This window comes from Diabrotica undecimpunctata, chromosome 3, assembly GCF_040954645.1.
Source record: "Diabrotica undecimpunctata isolate CICGRU chromosome 3, icDiaUnde3, whole genome shotgun sequence".
Lineage (NCBI taxonomy): Eukaryota > Metazoa > Arthropoda > Insecta > Coleoptera > Chrysomelidae > Diabrotica > Diabrotica undecimpunctata.
Window position 1 is genome coordinate 125,663,027 of NC_092805.1, and position 21,020 is coordinate 125,684,046.

At 30.9% G+C, this 21,020-nt stretch overlaps 1 protein-coding gene and 1 pseudogene across 2 annotated transcripts in view; both read left to right on the forward strand.

Moving 5' to 3' along the window:
* Sb (serine proteinase stubble) overlaps positions 1-21,020 on the forward strand; it is a 357,923-nt gene that overhangs the window by 198,719 nt on the left and 138,184 nt on the right. The gene's annotated exons all lie outside the window — the stretch shown is intronic.
* Positions 1-21,020, forward strand: part of LOC140437913 (uncharacterized) — a 48,076-nt pseudogene that overhangs the window by 20,789 nt on the left and 6,267 nt on the right.

Here is a 21,020-nt window from a genome sequence, read left to right on the forward strand (position 1 = left end):
TTCTAAACAAACGTCTAAAAATTTTTAAAATGTGTGTTCTTTGCTCTTCAGTATAAGCAAGAAAACTAAACTCTGATACTGTAGCTGACTGTACAACTGATAATAAATGTTAAATAATCACAAGAATAAGATTAAGGATTTTTCAATAGTTGAGACTCAAGTCTCCATCAGGTATATTTTCGTAGAAATTGACTATAAACACATCGTTGATATTTTATAAGTGACACAAAATTTCATTACAGAAAGGTTTAGTAATATGTACTAGTATGAATGATATCATGGATAGTAACATACAATTTTAAAAAAAAGACACAAATAGGTGGAATTTACGGAAAATGCCAAAAAAATCAGAGCTTTAATTGTTATAAAAGTAACTTAAATATAGGATAATTTTTAGGAAACCGTGTTTCTTTTATTACTAGTTAATTACTAGTTAACAAGTTGAATTTGAGTGCACGTATAGTTTTTTTCATGCATTGGTGAACCATATTCGATCTTTAATAGAATAGAAGATGACTTGTTTCCTAAGAAGAATAATCGTGTCCATTTTTTCAGTAAAGATAAAATTTAGTATTATCCATGGACGTATAAACTAAAAACATCTGTGTTTATACGTCCATGGTATTATCGTATTTGAGTTTGAGATGAATTCCTCAATTATGGTGCCAGTAATGTTCATTTTCATTCACCACTATATTGTGTCTCCCCCTGATATTTGAAATTTATCTCACTTTTTCTCGGAATATCCCTCCTTACTGTCAAAATAAACAAAAGGAGAATATTTGAACAATAAAACAATTTTATTTATAGTCGGTATTTATTTTTTAAAATAAAAAAGAATTCTGAAATAAAAAAGTTTTTTTAAGTTTTAATGAAAATAAAAATGTTAAATGTCATTTTTACCGTCATCACCTAACTTCACGAGTTAAAGAAAAAAACTTGACAAAAAAAACAAATACTTGACGTAAATTTTTAGGCAATTATATTTCTCCTAAGTAAGTCTACAAATTCCCTTGTGTGTTTTCTATTTATAGCCTTAAATGTAATCTGTCACCAAATTAAAATATAACACCAAATATAAAAAAAAAATATTTTACTTTGCTTAATCTGGTAAATTGGATTAATATTGCTAATCAAATATTGTTCTGAAGCTATTTTCTTGGACATTTTATTAATTTAAAGTAAAAGATTCGGATTATTCCGAATAAAGAAGGTAAACTGCTAATAAAATATCCCTAATTAATTAATAACACATATATCATAATATACATAAATATCCCTAATTAGTATAAAAATACCTTAATTCCATTTATTTACAAAAATCCAATAATTTCTTCCAAAGGACACTACTCTCAATAAATTTTATCGACCAATGTATAGCTGAAACGACATTTGCATCGTGCCAACTACCAACCTCGAAATTATTAAGCGCGCAAAATTGTACCCTCCAGTCGACGGGTGGAAATAAGGTATATTTCTATATACCTTATATACTCTCCGTATACTCCGTATAGTAGGCTGTAATATGCTCCAGGCAAAGAGGGCAGAATTTTCAAAAAAATCTAGTTTTACGGCTTTTACAGTATTTGTTCAATTTTTTCACATGCGAAAAATCATGTCATTTTTTCGCTGTATTACTAACTATCCTTTTACCACAATTTTACAATCATGACCTTAGTTTAACCCTTGATAATCCTTCGTATTCAATTTTAATCTCCTCTTCTTTAAAAATACAGACAGTTTTAAAATAGCAAGCAGAAAGTCGCCCTCTTGCCTATTATCTGTCGTTAGGAACAGTCGCTCGCTCTTACCTGCTGTCTATCGCTGTCGCTGAGAAGAGATGATTTTTCTTCCCTGTTGACTATCGTTAGTCTCTACTGTTGACGGCCGTTAACAACAGACATCCTCTCTCTCCTGCTTATAGTTACGCGAAAAATACCGCAAATACTGTTTTAAATCGTATACAGACGCAAATGTGCTCTATCTCGTGATCTCAGTGTTAGTACCGCGAGATACGTGTTCAAAAACCGGTACCCTGACAGATTCCCCGTATAAAGAACAACCGCGAGTGAAAGCAGTGTGCAGCAGAAGAATTGGTAAGACTTTGTATAAACTTAATTTGCTATAATCTGTATAACCTTTTACAACATATTTTATTTAATTGAACCAACCCTATGTAATACAGTCCTCATACACTGAAATTATACTCATAATTTTACATATGTACATCCTTTTTGTACAGTATTTGCATCATCTTTTATTTGGTGGGGGATCGCTATGCTTTGGATCAGGATCCGCATATTTGCAGAAATCTGGCGCACACCTCTTGATAACGTCTGAGTTAAAGCCCGTACTGCAATGTTTGGTTTAACCAAGTCAAGTCCCAAATTTTTTTTAAAGATTATTCTGTCTTTGCTACGGGATACATATGGATAACTGTACTTAGTTAAACCAAAAGTATTAATTGTAGCCATATTTAAAACTAAACCTAACAATGACCAAGCAAGAACAAAAAATTTTATTTATAAAATACCTTGTGAATGCGAACATTTTTATTTAGCTGAAACATCAAGACCATTAAATGTTAGAATAAGTGAACATCAGTGTTATATTAAAAATAGAGAATCTGAAAGATCTCAAATATGTGAGCGAAATACTTTTTCTTACCATTATAAATGCATTTTTTAAGAACGGGAGACTACAGGCTTCAGTTTTAGTTACTTAGGCAATTACCCGCATCGTATTTCAGTGCTTAAACGCTAGATGAAACTACATTGTGTATATTTGCACAAGTTATATAAACCGACGGGTAAGGCCTGTTAGTTAATTTAGCGGTATATCTGGAATTTATATTATTTTCTTTTTAATAAAAAAAATGGATATATGCAGATTCTTAACCTTGAAAGGTACCTAGAATATCGCACAATTTTAGCAAATAGTTGTAAAGTTAATGCAAAAAATAAGTTTTGCCTGGACTGTCAAGCCTTACTGGTGCAAAGGACTGAAAGTTTTCTAAAATATTTCGATTTTTTAATTGCAATTCTCTTAAATTTTCTCTCCGTAAGAACTTTCTAAAGGAATATTAGAAATGACTATTGAATGTAATCGGTAGTCATTCTAAAGTTATGGCGTGACCAAGAATTTACAAAACAAACAACAAATTTCAGGGTCAAAACATTCCAGATTGGAAAAACAAAAGCTACCTTCTTCTTCTTCTTCAAGTTCCGCTCCTATCCGAGATTGGAAATCATTCTGGCAATTATAATTTTGTTGATTACGCGCCTGAATAGTTCAATTGAACTGTATCCAAACCATCACGGAGATTGCGTAGCCACGAGATTTTACGTCTTCCTACGCTACTTCTGCCTTTGATTTTATGCTGCATTATATTCCTTAGTAGTTCGTATTTTTCACCTCTCATGATGTGCCCCAAGTATTCCAATTTCCTAATTTTTATAGAATTTAAAACTTTGCATTGTTTTCCTAGTTGTTCGTTTGTTTTGCGATCCATCCATGATGTTTTCAAAATACGTTGGTAAAACCATATTTCGAATGCTTCTAGGTTTTTAATGTTGGATTTTATAAGTATCCAAGCTTCAAACCCATGCAAAAGGGTAGAGAAAATATAACATCGAAGCATTCTTATTCGGAGCGATATATTGATATCGCGATTACAAAAAAGTTTTCTCATTCCATTTAAACTTGACCGTGCGATTTCAATGCGGCGACTTATTTCTTTTGTCTGATCAGTATCTTCTGTGATCCATGCTCCAAGGTATTTGTACGAAGATATTTGTTCAATTTCTGTATTATCTAGCTTAACTTTGTTGTTTTGTGCTTTTGTAAATACCATAAACTTGGTTTTCTTCAAATTTATTTTTAGTCCATAATCGTTGCCATATATATTTAGTTTTTCAGCAAGGTGTTGCAGTTCTTCTAGTGTTCCTGCCAGAAGGACGGTGTCGTCAGCATATCTTATGTTATTAAGTGGCTCACCGTTTATTATAAGGCCCTCGCTGACCTCGGCAAGCGCTAATTCTGAGATGGCTTCACTGTATAAATTGAATAACAAGGGTGATAAAATACACCCTTGACGGCCCCCACTGCGAATCTGGATATCCTCGGTCTGTTCATTTTCAACTTTCACTTTTGCTGTTTGGTTCCAATAGAGGTTACATATGATTCTAATGTCTCTACTGTCTATGTTTTTATTTAATAAAATTTCTTTAAGCGGATTATGCTGCACTCTGTCAAATGCCTTCTCAAAATCAATGAAACAGGCATATACTTCCTGATTTATATCTAAGCATCTCTGCGAAGAACACTTACTGCAAACAGTGCATATCATGTTTCCAGTCCTTTCCTAAATCCCATTTTGTGTATTACTTATGCCTTCATCTAATTTCTTATGTATTCTCTTGTGAATTACTTTTAAAAACAATTTCAAGACATAACTCATTAAGGCTATGGTGCGATGTTCATTGCACTCCTTTGCATTGGCTTTTTTGTGTAGCAGTATGAATGTTGATTGGAGCCATTCCTTAGGTATTATACCTGTTCTATATATGGTATTAAATAGATCCAAAAGAAGATCAATAGATTCAGTATTCACAATTTTGAGTAATTCAATAGAAACTTCATCAGGTCCAAGAGATTTACCACCTTTAGCTTTTTTCTTGCATTGCAATGAAATAAAAAAGCTACCGTTAATCGCTATTTGTAAAAATCGGTTTTTCTTTGAATTTTGAAACGAAACAACTTTCCACTGTACCTATTTGTAAATATATCTATTCTTATTTGGTATTTTAAATTCATCAATTCGCCATCAAGTCTAAAAGAAGTCAACATCATTTTTACATACAAAATTAAACCCTACAATTCATGTCTCTAATTTTATATACATGTAAAAATAATAATTTTTGTTATTTCTCCTTTTCTCTGTTTTGTTTAAAGTGGTAAACATAATTTGGAGTCAAATTATTATATAGATAAAAATATAAGAATTTATTTTACCAGAATTTGAAAATATTTTCTTTATTTTATATTTAACACACTTATGTATATTTTTTACGTTTAACTAAAATATGTGTATTTAATTTCAGGTACGTGTACGTGAAAATTAAATCTGGTTGTCGTATAAAGTAAGTTTATTTATTGGTTAAACTTGATTATCTCGTTAAAACTTGAATTATAGTTAGGTTAATGATACTTATAGCACAGCATGAACTGTTCACAAATCTGTAGCAGTTGATATAATTCATCGAGCGCAAATTTACTTGTATTAAAATTTTATTTATTTAATAAGTTTATTTTAAATTAAAAAAGTTCTGATTGTACTAACGTCTTTATAACTTTCATTACTATCTATCCGTTTATAGAGAAAATATCTACATAAGACAATCAAATTTATAACTATGAATAACTGTGGTTGAAATTTTAACCCGTTAAACACATACCGAAGCAAGATGTTATAAATAGTAATGAATAATTTACTTTAGCTTTATTTGTAATAAAATGATGAGATACAAGGTACACATAATACTACCTCGCATATTATGCACAATGCTTGAGCGCTTAAGTTTTTTCCAATGTTATACCCCTCGGACGCACACCTTCTGCTTAGTATAAAAGATAACTAAACAAATTATTACATCCCTTTCCTCTTCCTATGTACCATCTCTATAGAGGTTGGCTATCAGTATGGCAAAGTCTTGTCTATTGTCAGCTTTGTATATGAGATCGTTTCCTGTTCCAGTTCTGATCCAGTGTTTTATATTCCTGAGCGACAATTTCGTGGCTCACGTACACGTTTTCCTTCAATGTTTCTCCTAATAATTAGTTATAATTTTTCTTATTCCTTGTGATGCATTAATACCCGAGATATGAGCTTTTTCTAACTTTAATAATCTTTAACAGATAATGGGCGAGTATTTATCCTTGGCAACAATGCTACGTTGGTGGTTCTTGTGGTCCAACTTTTTCGCAACATTCTACTGTATAGTCACATTTCAAATGTGTTAATTTGTTGATGTCACATTATTTTGAGTGTTCATGTTTCGCAGCCATATAGAAGCAGGGACTATATTATTATTTTAGACTTGTTAGTCTTATGAGTATGGCCAAGTTTGGTATGTAGGATAAGATTAATGTTCATCAATCTTGGTCCGGCGATTTCAATTCTTCTATGGATTTATAGAATTGAGTTAAATCATGGACCTTTCAGTAGTCTATTTGACAATTTATTATTTGTAAACATTTGCAAATTAGTTCCGTTGGTACTAAAATTAAGATTGTGGCTGGTTTTTAAATCTCGGCTGAAAACTAATGTTTTTATTTTTTGTGGTATTAATTTCCAACCCCATTCGGTGGCTCTCTTCTGTAAGTATTTTCATAAGTATCTGAAGCTGATTTTTTGCTGTGATCATCATAGCGTCTATGTACGTGATGTTGTTTATCACAATTCCATGGATTCTTGATTCCTACAAGCGTTCGTCTAGCGAAGATATAGCATATTCATTAGAAATAGTTGGGGACAGAACATACACTTGACATACTCAGTGTTCAATGTTTATTTATATAGTGTTACCATTATCATCATCATCATTTTGGCTTTACAACCCTACGTGGGTCCTAGCCTCCCCAAGAATTTTTTTCCAGTCGTCCCTATCAATCGCCTTCCTCCGCCAAGCACGTATTTCCATATTTCTCATACCTTGATCTATGTTATCTAGGAATCTTGTTCTGGGTCTTCCTCTTCTTCTTTGACCAATAGGTCTATTAAGGAGAGTTTTTCTAGCTGGGTCGGTTTGCTCCATCCGCATAACATGGCCTACCCACCTCAGACGTCCTATCTTTATGTGTTTTACGATATCTGGTTCCTGGTATATCCTATAGAGTTCGAAGTTGTATCGTCTTCTCCATACACCATATTCATTTACCGCTCCATAGATGCGCCTTAGTATTTTTCTTTCGAAACATCCTAACATGTTTTCATTGCTTTTTGTTAAAGTCCAGGTTTCTGAACCATATGTTAGGACTGAGCGTATTATTGTTTTGTAGAGTTTTACTTTTGTATTTCTTGATATAACTGTAATAGTGTTACCATTGTTTATTATAATGCAGCCACTGTGATTCCAATACATGTCACAAATGCTATTAATATTATGTCCATTTAGTTCCACCTATTCTATTAATTTTAATTAATTTTTGATGTTTTATTCGATGTAAAGCTTTTTTGTAATTAACAAAGCAGGTGTAAAGGTTTCTTTTTACTTTTAAATATCTCTCAGTCATTAACGGTACTACCAGGATTGCATCTCTTCTTTTCGTACCTCTTTTGAAACCATATTGTGATCGGTTTAGATATACATCGGTAGGTGCGATTAAAGATGATCCTCATGAAAACTTTGGCTGTGCAACTCACCAGAGATATTGTTCTATGATCATCATAGTTTCTTGAGTTATGCTTCTTGACTAGTATATACTCGTATATATCGTTGTAAGCCAGTCTTAAGATACTGTCCCACCTATCTTGTCCATCTATATACTAGCATTTCGGTCTGTATAAATATTTAAAAAACTTTCTTGGAATTTAATATTTAATTCAGCTAGATATGCCAACCGCATATTTAATATTATTGAGTGTTTTTTTTTACCACTTTTTTTGACAGAATGGATTTTAAGTTGAGGTGAATTTTGTAAATCTTATAGTATATTACATAAAATACCAGAAAGACATTTAGAAAAAATCAAGTATTAATAACTTAAGAATATGTTGCAGAACTTATATAGAAATCACTTCACACTTTTAATGAAAAAATACTTTCATTTGAAACTCTTTCATTGGAAAAAGTGAGAAAATAAAACTTTCCAACAACCTGTATACTCTGTTTTATACAGACGATAATTTTGTGTGTCATTTTCATTTAATTTGTACTTTTAAAGCAATTGCTCCAGTTACATTCGTATTGTTAAATCGTTGAATCGCAATCGCTGCGTGTTTATCGCAGCAATCGCTAACATTTACATTAACAGTTAATTGCAGTTTACGCTTACACTCACTTGATACGAAAATTTTGATAATGAATGTGGATATGGTAATACTCGTAGACTCAATTTGATTATCTACATTGTAATTAGTTTGTATATATATATATATATATATATATATATATATATATATATTATATATATATATATATATATATATATATATATAAGAATAAGAAAAAAGAAGTACTTGTGACTCGTTTGGAACAAATATATAACTGTTTTGGATGGGTTGGAGTCGATAAAAGGGCTATTGGTTAACTATTTTTTTATTCTCGAGCTTTCAATTGTGTTTACAATTATTATCAAGAGCTAAAAAAGACAAAATACTTACAAGGTTGAACTAAAAAGAAAAAACAATTTTTGGTAACTTACCAAATAAAAATTAGTTTGGTAAGTAAAAATTACTGCTTACATCTTCAAAATATTTAATACAAAAATGTTTTAATCCAATAAATGTTTCTCCGAAAATTTTTATAATTTTGAAAACATTTTTTGAATATAAAATAATTGAATTTATAAATAAGTTCAAATAGCAACCAATTACAAATAGCCTCAATGTCATAAATGCCAACATAAAATTTTTATTTTTGACAATTATATTGCCAAAAGTAAAATTTCGTTTAAACATTCTTTTTTGTTTAGTAACAAAAAGAAGAAGATTTATTCACCGTTGACAGATGTCTGAAAGAATGTGACAGATATATGGAGAATTAAATATGACATTTTACAAGTTTTATATATAAATCATAAAGAAAGAATATAATTATAAATTTTGCTTAAATTTTGAATTTCTAATCTTTTGTTTAAACTATTATCATTTTTGCTAATACAAACCATTTCCAAAAAAGTCCTTTTAAATTTATTACTTTCACTACATAAAATTTTAATGTTATCAAAATCCATAATATGGTCTTTATCGATTACATGTTCTGCCAAAGCACAAGATGGTTTTTTAATTCTGCAATCACTTTTGTGAGAAATAATGCGATTTGAAAGATTTCTTCCGGTCTCACCAACATATTCAGCCTCACACTGAGTACAACTAATGCTGTATACTAAATTCGTTTTTTCAAATTTGTCTATAGGATATTTAGTTTTAGAATATAAAGATGAAATAGTTTTGATGTTCTTTGTTGCTATTTTTATATTGTCAATAACCTTTAGTGTTTGTATTAATTTAGGTGTTATTGATGGTATAAAAGGTAGTGAATGATAATAATAGATGTTCTGATTGTTAGATACAATGTTTTGAGATTGAGCAAAAAATGGTGTTAAATTATTTATATTACCAATATTAGAAAAAAGCATCCTATGTAGCATATCTGGAGGATAAGAGTTTTCAATTAGAATATTTTTTAATAATTGAAGATCTTCTTGTAGATAATCTGGATGAGAAAGTTTTAAAACACGTTCTTTTAATCCTGTTATAAGGTTCATTTTCATCTTATTTGGATGGTGAGAGTAATAGCTTATAAATCTATTACTACATAATGGGTTTTCTGAACCATCTGGTTTTCAACATATTGTCTGTATTTCTTACAATTCTCATGTCAAGGAATGGTAGAGAATTATCTACCTCTTCCTCAACTGTAAATTGTATATGTTGATTATGACTGTTGAAAATGTTGACTGTTTCATGAATTTTGTGTTTAGGAAGTGCCAAAACTAAATCATCTACACATCTCTTAATAAAAGGAATGAAAAAAGAGCAATTACTGATACAATCACTGATAACATCATCCATGACATAGCTACTTAGAATGGGTGAAAGACTAGATCCCATAGGACTACCAAAAATTTGTTTATAAAATACACCATTAAATATAAAAATATTAGAATCAAAAACAAAGTTGATAAGTGTTTTGAAATGTAATAAGTCAATATTAGTGTGTTGTGAAATCTCATTCCAATGTTTTTCAAGACTACTTATGATTAAATCTAAAGGCAAATTAGTAAAAAGAGATGTTACATCAAAACTAACTAAAACATAATTTTGTGGTAATTGGAAATTATTAATGAAAGTACTAAAATCAAATGAATCTTTAAGTGAGTTTATGTATTTTTAACCAAAAATACATAAACCAACTTTATCTATGAGACCAATTGTTTCATCTTTATGCCCTCCTAATGGACCAATAGCACAGCTCCTCACTGACATCTTAACTAATGCTTATAATTTAAACAACAATTTTTACATTAAAGATTCATTTGATTTTAGTTCTTTCATTAATAATTTCCAATTACCACAAAATTATGTTTTAGTTAGTTTTGATGTAACATCTCTTTTTACTAATTTGCCTTTAGATTTAATCATAAGTAGTGTTGAAAAACATTGGAATGAGATTTCACAACACACTAATATTGACTTATTACATTTCAAAACACTTATCAACTTTGGTTTTGATTCTAATATTTTTATATTTAATGGTGTATTTTATAAACAAATTTTTGGTAGTCCTATGGGATCTAGTCTTTCACCCATTCTAAGAAGCTATGTCATGGATGATGTTATCAGTGATTGTATCAGTAATTGCACTTTTTTCATTCCTTTTATTAAGAGATATGTAGATGATTTAGTTTTGGCACTTCCTAAACACAAAATTCATGAAACAGTCAACATTTTCAACAGTCATAATCAACATATACAATTTACAGTTGAGGAAGAGGTAGATAATTCTCTACCATTCCTTGACATGAGAATTGTAAGAAATACAGACAATATGTTGAAAACCAGATGGTTCAGAAAACCCATATGTAGTAATAGATTTATAAGCTATTACTCTCACCATCCAAATAAGATGAAAATGAACCTTATAACAGGATTAAAAGAACGTGTTTTAAAACTTTCTCATCCAGATTATCTACAAGAAGATCTTCAATTATTAAAAAATATTCTAATTGAAAACTCTTATCCTCCAGATATGCTACATAGGATGCTTTTTTCTAATATTGGTAATATAAATAATTTAACACCATTTTTTGCTCAATCTCAAAACATTGTATCTAACAATCAGAACATCTATTATCATTCACTACCTTTTATACCATCATTAACACCTAAATTAATACAAACACTAAAGGTTATTGACAATATAAAAATAGCAACAAAGAACATCAAAACTATTTCATCTTTATATTCTAAAACTAAATATCCTATAGACAAATTTGAAAAAACGAATTTAGTATACAGCATTAGTTGTACTCAGTGTGAGGCTGAATATGTTGGTGAGACCGGAAGAAATCTTTCAAATCGCATTATTTCTCACAAAAGTGATTGCAGAATTAAAAAACCATCTTGTGCTTTGGCAGAACATTTAATCGATAAAGACCATATTATGGATTTTGATAACATTAAAATTTTATGTAGTGAAAGTAATAAATTTAAAAGGACTTTTTTGGAAATGGTTTGTATTAGCAAAAATGATAATAGTTTAAACAAAAGATCAGAAATTCAAAATTTAAGCAAAATTTATAATTATATTCTTTCTTTATGATTTATATATAAAACTTGTAAAATGTCATATTTAATTCTCCATATATCTGTCACATTCTTTCAGACATCTGTCAACGGTGAATAAATCTTCTTCTTTTTGTTACTAAACAAAAAAGAATGTTTAAACGAAATTTTACTTTTGGCAATATAATTGTCAAAAATAAAAATTTTATGTTGGCATTTATGACATTGAGGCTATTTGTAATTGGTTGCTATTTGAACTTATTTATAAATTCAATTATTTTATATTCAAAAAATGTTTTCAAAATTATAAAAATTTTCGGAGAAACATTTATTAGATTAAAACATTTTTGTATTAAATATTTTGAAGATGTAAGCAGTAATGTTTACTTACCAAACTAATTTTTATTTGGTAAGTTACCAAAAATTGTTTTTTCTTTTTAGTTCAACCTTGTAAGTATTTTGTCTTTTTTAACTCTTGATAATAATTGTAAACACAATTATTGAAAGCTCGAGAATAAAAAAATAGTTAACCAATAGCCCTTTTATTGACTCCAACCCATCCAAAACAGTTATATATATATATATATATATATATATATATATATATATATATATATATATATATATATATATATATATATATATATCCAGTATAAAGTCTTCGTGTCTCATGCTGCCATGATATTAACAACATAGAGCAGTTCTTACAGCAATATCCTGGCATGAAGATAAAAATATATGCGGATTTGGAATAAGACTGCACTCAGTGGCGGCTCGTGAAAATTTTAGTTAGTGGGGCCTATGCCGTATAAAATTTTGACGAAATTATAATAAGAAAAATAGCGATTGGAAAACATTGCTAAAAAAAATTATACAGATACTGTACTGAACTTATCTAATAGCACCTTTACTTGTACAAAAGCTGAGCACGTTAAGTTTTCTGACTCTATTGTTAAAGTAAAGAATTTCACTAAGCACTTCCTTACTTACTAAGCACTCCAGTCTGTCTTGGCACATGGTATTCCGAAAAAAGTTTTAATTCTTTTTAAAGTGCTGAAACTTCCGATGTTAAAACTGGGATGGACAAAGAAATACTGAACAAAAAATCTAAATAGTTTACTTAATGAACACATATTTTTGAATGTGTCATTGCGATGTATCACTAAAAATTCATTTTTCAATTTATCTCGACAAATTAAGGGATTGTAACTTGACCCAAAAGTACACACTAAAGTATCTGGTAACACTTTTTTAAATAGGGGAAAAATTTTGGGACAATAATAAAAACTGCTAAATTATTTAAATATAATTCTAATACACTATCGAGTCTTATAAGCAAGGATAATTAATCTAAAAATTTTCCACGATTTGCTAATTCCTGTGCTTCATTGTGTTCTCTCAATACTAGTTCATGACTGCCGCATTACTTTAAATATTCAATAACTATATTTAATATGTGCCCATTCTTTGTGACCCGCTCATTGCGTTTCTAAACAGAAATTTTATTAGCAGTGTTCATCACTGAAGCAATGTTGACAGTACCAAGTAGTTTAAATTTACATGCATTTTTTAAATAAAGATCACTTTTTTAATTTTTTCTTACTTAAATGTTTGAGATTTTTACAACCTACAAATATCCCCAACCCTTCACCGCGAAACAATAAACAATAAACACAAAATAAGCTTTGTTTTTCTTCACTCACTGTTAACCACGGTTTTTTACCAAACCACGTGTTGCAGAACGTTCTCTTTTTCTTTTCGTCTAGTTAAGTTAATGTTAAGTCATTTGGTTGATCGTATCACGAGGGCAAAACCATATACATAAACAAATAAGTTATTTAATGCATATTTATATAAAATATCATAAAATAGAGTTGTAACTGAAAATCTACATACAGTACATATTTTTTGGTGGGGCCTGCCCCTAAGGACATTCCGCCACTGACTGCACATTAATTGTATTTTTTTTTGTATTGAAAGCCTCCGTTCGTATTTTTAATTGAGGACTATTTTAAAGAAAAATATTTTACCATTACAAGATAAAAAACAGAATAGGGTCTTGGAATCTTGGATTTCTGGCAGATAAGAGTATTTAGTTGGTAGGTTCGCTTAAACGATAAAGATTACAAATTGATTGCATTTAAGAGACGATGTGGAACGAATAAAGGAAAGGAACATTAGGAATAGAGTTAGTATAGTTGTTGATAGAGAAATGGAATATGACACAGTAGATGTTGTAAGAACCTGTGAGTGTTAGAATGCTAATAGTGACATTTGTACTCGATAAAGAATAGTTAAATGTTAAATATATGTTTACCTCTCAAAAAGGCCTGGGTGAAAATTAAAGAATGTTTTCTAGGAATAGTAAGGAGATATACTGAGTGATATTTCATCGGAAGAGATAGTCATAATAGCAAATAATTTAAATGCAGATATGGGCCAATCTAATTGAGGTTATAAAGCAATTCATCAAGAACTTTAAATATACTTTGGGACTATCCTGGTGAAAAATAAATAGCTTTAGGGAGACTGAAAGTTGGCTAACAGGTTTATTTAATAGAATTATAGAATTGAAACAAATGCCTGATGAATGTAAAGAAAACTAAATATCCGATAATCAGTTTGGTTTTTTGGAAAGCAGAACAATAGCTAATGAAAAATTACAGAAACAAGGGATTTAGAATTAAGGCTGAAACAGACGATCATGTCATTTTTGCATAAGAAAAAGAGGACATGGAACATATAATAAGGAAATTAAAAGAAGAGTGGAAATCATGGGATCTAAATATAAATGTAAATAAGACGGAATACAACTTAGCCTTAGAAGATGGGACTATCACATGTTGCCACACCTTTAAGTATTTAGAAAAAGAAAACAAGAAAAGTATTTTTCATACATCATGAAGAACATTATCTATTCGGTGTGGAAGTATGGCCTGTAAAAACAAAAATACGAAATAAAATAAGGACAATCGAACTAGACTTACGAAAAAATGTTTTCAAATTACCAAAAGGAACAGAATAACAAATGAGCAAATATGGAACTGGATGGAAGTAGATTGCTCAATAACAAATAATTGGAAAACAGAGCTCTACAATCAATGTTACGGTCATGTTTAAAGAATGCCAGGGTGTAGGGAGTCATGAAATAGAAACCTTTAGAAACAAGACGGAGAAGAAGAAAAAAGACCGGCCATAAGATGAGAAACATATACAGTGGTAAGTGCCTTAAGAATTGGAAAAATACCGCAAAAGATAGAAAACATAATACGTTGTGAAATAAATAGAGACCAAACTAGTAGAGGTGGAAATTTATCGACAGAAACCTACAATTTACAGTAAATTACATTAGGACTATCGATAGTTTCCCACATTCAGACGTTAGCTTCTGAGCTACACTTAAGTGCAAAACAATCGACTCAAAAGTGATATTTGAGGTTACACCTTCTGTTTTAATGTAAGAAGTGTGAACATAAAATATGTATAATCATGTGCAAACAATAACTTTATTATTGAACTTACAAAAACTGCTATTGCATTTTTTGGAAGACGCATTATAAAAACAATATGCAATACGAACAGAGTTTCCTAAATATTCATCATTGGAACTAACGCAAGAAAGACGTTATGAACAGAGAAATCATCAATTACAAAATGAGTATCCTTATTTTTTAGTATTTGATATTATCACTTCTACTCCTAATTACACTTTCCAATCAATTTCGCATGAATCGGATGACTTTTATAATAAATTCTTAAGGCATTGCTTCCAATTCATCATTAAGCTCAGCTCTCGATTCTATTGTGCTCCTTGGTGCATGATTCATGTCCTGGACCCTTCGTTTAAGCTCATCCCAAACATGCTCTATTGGATTTATGTCCAAGCTCAACGACGACCAATTTATTTTAGGTATACCGATCTCAGTCAGATAGGTGATGGTGACTCGTGTGGTATGGCATCGTGCCTTATCGTGCATTAAAATAATGGCATCACCAATAAATCCCGAGTATGGAACCACATGTTCCTCCAAAATGTCTCTGATATATCCGCCGTTAAAACTCCTCAACATCCTCCACCAGGCACGAAAACCAACTCGGTTTTTTCATCCATGGAAATGTCTGCCCAAAACATACGAGAACCGTCTCCACATGACACAATTTCTCGTATACAACATTGAGCAAATCGGTCTCCTGATCTTCTATAGACTTGACGCCTCTTGTTGCCATGTAGGTATATCCTACTTTCGTCGGAGAATAATATCTGACTCCATTGATAGTCGCCCCAATCCAGATGTTCTCGAGCAAATTCTAATCGCCTTTTCTTCTGGACTGCAGTTAGCTTTTGACCCGTAGCTGCCCTTTTTGGTATCAGGTTGACTGCCTTTAGTCTCTCTCTGACTCCAAACACTGGTAACTACACCTCGGACCTCGCTAAGCTCTTCTTTGAGATTAGCACCAGTTAAATGTCGATTTCTCAATAATTTCGATAGAAGAAGTCGATCATCTCTCTCCGTTGTTATTCGTTTACGGCCTCCTCCGTAGTGGCGGACATAATCAGCAGTATCTTGGTACCGACGATACACTCAAGATACAGCAGATTGGCTTAAATTTAGTCGATTTGCCACGGCCCTGTGACTCAGGCCTTCTCACAATAATGCTACTGCTTGAACTGATTTGACGGATGTGGTATCCATTTGTAGTGCAGTTGCAAACTTAGTGACTGATGTAGTAGTGGGTTGCTATGGAAATTGATGCATACGATGTAAAGCGAACGCGTCGGTGCGTGTCGATTTCATTCAAATTCTGACCCCCTCTCTACGTGTTGCATTATTTACTTGTAATAAGTCATCGGATTCACCAAAAAACAAAACTTTTTTAAATCTCAATAATGATGTTAATGATTATACACTAAATATTTTTAAATTTACACTTTTTAGATTGAAACAGGAGACGTAGTTTCGCAAAATAATTTTGAGTCGATTATTTTGCACTCAAGTGTAGTTGACTTCAGTCATAATTATAGGTATGACGTCAAACATTACATTTTTTAATTTCGCATAAAATAAAAACTGATGTGTATGCGACATTTTAAATCATAGTAGAAATTATTCTTGATCAATAATTTAATTTTGGATTAAATTATTGATTGAAAAATTAAAAATCTTTACTTACAGTTGCCTTATTACCTTTAATCAGTTCTTTAATCAATTTCATCAATTGCCTTCAATACTTGATATAGGATAAAAAGCCTATATCAAGGAACCAATTTCATAAGGGCATACGATTAAATGTTGTATTATAATAATTTATATTTAAATGGGAATAAGCCACAATTAAAGGTTAAAATACGTTTATTGACGAAAAAGAAACGGATGGTAAAAAGAGAAAAATCAAAGAAGCGGCTCTAATTATGCTAAATGAGACCAATTGTGTCGCGAATTCCTCGGCAGAATGTAGTAGGATCTGGTTACCCATATTGAAAGAGGAAGTTATTAAAATGAAAATACCAGTATTGGTAAATCAGTAACATATAGAGAATACATCATTTATGTTTTTTTAAATAACAAACATATAAAATCGGAATTTGGTGTTTATTGAAGGTAAACTAAATGCACGATCAAATACTTACCATGTCGGGATAGTATTATGAGGTTTTTTTCCTGGTTTTTCCCTCATAATTTACTATGGAATCACTAACAGGAGAATTTTACTGTCATCATGGCATGTATTTGTCTTTTTAAAGACGAATTACATGTTATGATCTTTTCTGATGGATATTCTCAAGTTAAAGTTGATTTCATGTAATCGAATGAACTATCTTATAAGTAAAGTCGTCCCAGGAACGCAACTCAACAATATTGGCAATATCATTTTAAAGTCGTCTACTTTAAAATTTATAAGGTATGTCTGAATTGTCAATATAGATGAGTCAGATAAAATTTAAATTATTAAAAGAATTTTTCACTAAGTAACAAAAAACAAAATTTGTTTAATTTACTAATGTTTGTATTTTGAGAACGATTTCCGAAGTGGAAATTGAAACGTCAAAAAACGTATTTTAACCTTTAATTGTGGCTTATTCCCATTTAAATATAAATTAATTTAAAATGCCACAAGAAAATAGCTTCAGAACAATGTTGTATTAGATGCTGTGATTTGATCTGTAATTTAGATCTATGTTGGCGTGTGTTAGTTTTCTATATACCTGAGGCTCATATTTAGTATCGATATTTGAGATTAAAGCATCCAAGAAACGTAGTGTGTTATTATATTCCTTTTTCATCGTAAATTTTATTGTCTCTTCTTTATCATTTATATCATTTAGGAATGTGCTTAACAACTCTGATCCATGAGGCCATATTGAGAATACATCATCTACATACCTCCACATTATGGGTTTTCTATTTTGTTTGTTTTTTGTTTGACCGCATAGAAAAACAATTTGCCCCCTTTTTGGTTGTAACAAATTATGCTAATATTTCTTACTAAAATCCTAATCTTTACTACTTATAATTCTAGGTACAATCGCTAACAAATAAATTTTAATATTAGGAAAGACTCGAAATTGTATTTTAATTTTCAATGTTCATTGTTTCGTAAACTCTTTTACCTATATTTGTTCTTTCCAATCTATTGAGCATTATCAGTTCTTTAAATTACCTTAAATACCATATCTTAAATACCTTAAATAAATGTAAAATATTAAATCTTCTAGCAAAAGCTGCTACCGCTTTGTTGAATTAAATGGCCACCAGTATGGCCTAGGAGGACAAATTCGTTAAACTTTCCGAGCTCGAATCGGTATTAATAAAATGTTATAAATCATTTCGGTCTATCCCGGCCTTATCAGATACTTGGGCTGATACAAATTCAAACTCGGAAAGTTCAACGAATGTCTCCTAAAACTTCACCACCGCAGTGGTTAGCGTAAAGAGGCGCCACCAGCTTTGGCCATAATCTCATACACATTTCGCATAGCCCAGAGGACAGAAAACGATATTATTATCTCATTTTCGTTCATGGCCGCCAAAGCAGGTGGCGCCTCTGTACGCTTACCACTGCGGTGGTGAAGTTTTAGGAGACATTCGTTGGACTTTCCGAGTTTGAATTTTTATCAGCCCAAGTGTCTGATGAATTGATCGATATTCACTGTAATTAAACCATGACAGATTTGTTTATGAGATATATGTGTGAATAATACAGCATTTGTTTTCCTTTAAAGAATGTGAATAGCAGAAAACGCGAAAGAAATACAAGTAAGCAATAAAAGCTGAAAAATGTACTGCTTACGCTAACATAATAAACAAATCCACTATTAAAGCTAAGACAATATGAAGTATTGTTAAAAAAGAAACCTATAAGGAAAATACTACGTCCAATCTGAACTTAACACCAGAAGAGATTAACCAATACTTATTACGAATATAGCAGATATTATATCGAAATCAATAGGAAACTCTGAGTATGACATAAGCTACTATGTTAGCAGGCTACCTTGAAGATCGAATTCGTTCTGTATGGCCCCAATAGTAGCATCTGATGTGAAAGAATGCATACACAAAATAAAAAATTCCCCATGTGTTGAGTACTATGGTTTTAACAGTAAAATTATGAAGGCATTTCTAGATATAATTATTATTGAACCACTCATAATAGTATTTAACAAATGTTTTAACGAGAGTAACTGGCCTGATGTATTCAAAATATCAAAAGTAATTCCACTTCATAAAAAAAGGAAATAAAAATGCTTCAGACAATTACAGACCTATTACCATAGTACCAATAATAAGTAAAATTTTTGAAATCTTAATTAAAGATTGTATAACAAATTATTTGGATAACAAATTAATTATATCTAGCTATCAATTTGGTTTTAGAAAAAATTACTCAACAACTAAAGCTTTAGTAGAAGTAATAGAACATATTGTTCACGGTCTTGGTGCAGGTGAACCTACTAATAGATTAAAATATTTTGAAATGACACAATAAAATAGCTTCAGAACAATACTAATAGATTAATGTGTAACCTTACAAAAGCTTTTGACTGTGTGGATATTAAAACACTATTGATAAAATTGGAGTACTATGGAATAACGGATACCATACACGACTTTTTAAAATCATACCTTACAGGAAGAACACAGATTGTTGCATATAATAATCAAGAATCTTATCCTCTACCAGTTTTAACCAGAGTACCACAAGGATTAGTTTTGGGACCTCTTCTAATCTTGAAATATATAAATGATTTACCAAGTGCGTTGGAAAATACCAACTGTGTTCATTTTGCAGATGACATAACTTTATTATGTAGAGGTAAAACTGATTACAGTCAGGAAATATTAGAAAAATCTAAATCCTAGTTTAACTGTAACAAACTTACGTTAAACGAGCAGAAAACCCAGATAATACTATTTAGTTCCAATATGTGGGTTAAATCCTCTGAATCAGTAAAGTTACTAGGTGTTACTATAGATACAATGTTGAACTGGTCGCACCATATTGAAAGTTTGTGTAAGAAGCTCGCCTCACAGATTTTTGCCATGCGCAGATTGGCTACTTCTGTGATTCGAGATATTCTTAGGTCAGCTTATTTTGGAATAGTTCATAGTATACTGACGTATTGCATAATTCTTTAAGAAACTCGTCCTATGCATATAAAATTTTCACTTTTCAAAAAGCAGCAATCCAAACTATTGACTCCGCGCAGAATATGGCGCCAGCTGCAAACCCTTGTTTAAAAAGTATGGCATTCTTCAATATTATTTATTTAAAAGTTTTTTACTACTACTACTATCGGTTTACAGCGTTCTCCGACGCCTTCCGACTCCTAACCGCCATTCTTCTCTATTCAGCCATAGGCCTGGAGGGATTTCTCTTTCCTCTAGTTCTTTTTCAATTCCCTCTCTCCAGCTTTTTCTCGGCCTTCCTCTTTTCCTTCTCCCTTGTGGTGTCCACGTCAAAATCTGTTTTGGAATCCTGTCATCTGGCATTCTCTGTACATGGCCGTACCATATTAACTGTTTTGTTTTTATGTCATCATCTATTGTATGCTTGACTCCCATCATTTCACGTATTCTCTTATTTGGTATCCGATCTCTTCTTGATTTTCCTGCTGCTCTTTTCCAGAAGTCCATTTTTGTTGCTAGTAACAGTTTCTCTGTTCTTTGTTTCATTTAAAAGTTTTTTAACTGTTCATAATCATATACAAGATGTAAACACACATACTGATTAACATCAGTATAATACAAGAAACAAAAGTCATATCATTATACCATATTCCAGATTGTGTGTTACACAAGTTAATACGATAGAATATAATCTATATAATTTAAATGAGTTAAACATAGATACCACTTTCAAATGCATGTATCTTTGATAGGGTGAAGTGATATAAGTCAATTTAATAGGCAAGCAGGTGTTATTTGTTTGCGTTACATGATATAAGTATTTTTAATATCATTTAATATAGTGAAAAATGTTATAAATATTCTAGTACTATTTGTTTTGC